The 647-nt window shown below is 42.7% G+C and overlaps 1 pseudogene; it reads left to right on the forward strand.

The window, feature by feature from the left end:
- LOC118338615 overlaps positions 1–74 on the forward strand; it is a 1,529-nt pseudogene extending 1,455 nt beyond the window's left edge.
- Positions 75–647: the final 573 nt, after the last annotated feature.

Raw genomic sequence — 647 nt, forward strand, 5'->3', positions numbered from 1 at the left:
TGCAGGATTCAGGAGTGAAGCTGCTGTCTGGCGGACTAACAAGTCCAAATTGTATACTGCAGATTCTCAGGTAAGAAATCAGCAGTTTGTGAAAGAGATTGGCTTTTAAATGCTTTTCATTCCGGTGATGATCATTACAGTAAAGATTCCTTCCTACATGATAATCTAAAATGCTGCCATACCAGCCTTTTCTTAATTCCAGACTAGGAATGTAATGAATACCAATACAAGTCGATGTAAAAATGTGACAATATTTGTTTTCTCAGTACCTATAATGGCTCTTTCACATTCGCCACCTGAGCAGCGTGTGGCATCTACGCCGCTGACCGAGTGTGTCAGCTGTGTAGCTGCTGCGAAGCTGCCACCTTACCACATACACTTTTCCTTGTATAATGTAATATAATAATGAAAAATCGAATACCATATATGTACGTAAATGTGAACAGTGGTAACCAGAAAGCAGACGTGTGGTTTGTTTACCTGAGAGAGAAAGAGATAGCAAGAGCGCTCGCAATGGAAACTTTGGGTGGCAAAATAAAAAGCAACACATTCCTTCACGCACATGTGATGCAGACACAGTAGTGTGACCCACCTGTAACACGCTGAAGATGGCAACAGGTGCAGCTGCAGCGAAAGCTCCGCCTCGA

This window comes from Morone saxatilis, unplaced genomic scaffold (genome assembly GCF_004916995.1).
Source record: "Morone saxatilis isolate NCDOM2014 unplaced genomic scaffold, NCSU_SB_2.0 Contig470, whole genome shotgun sequence".
In the NCBI taxonomy this organism is placed as follows: Eukaryota; Metazoa; Chordata; class Actinopteri; family Moronidae; genus Morone; species Morone saxatilis.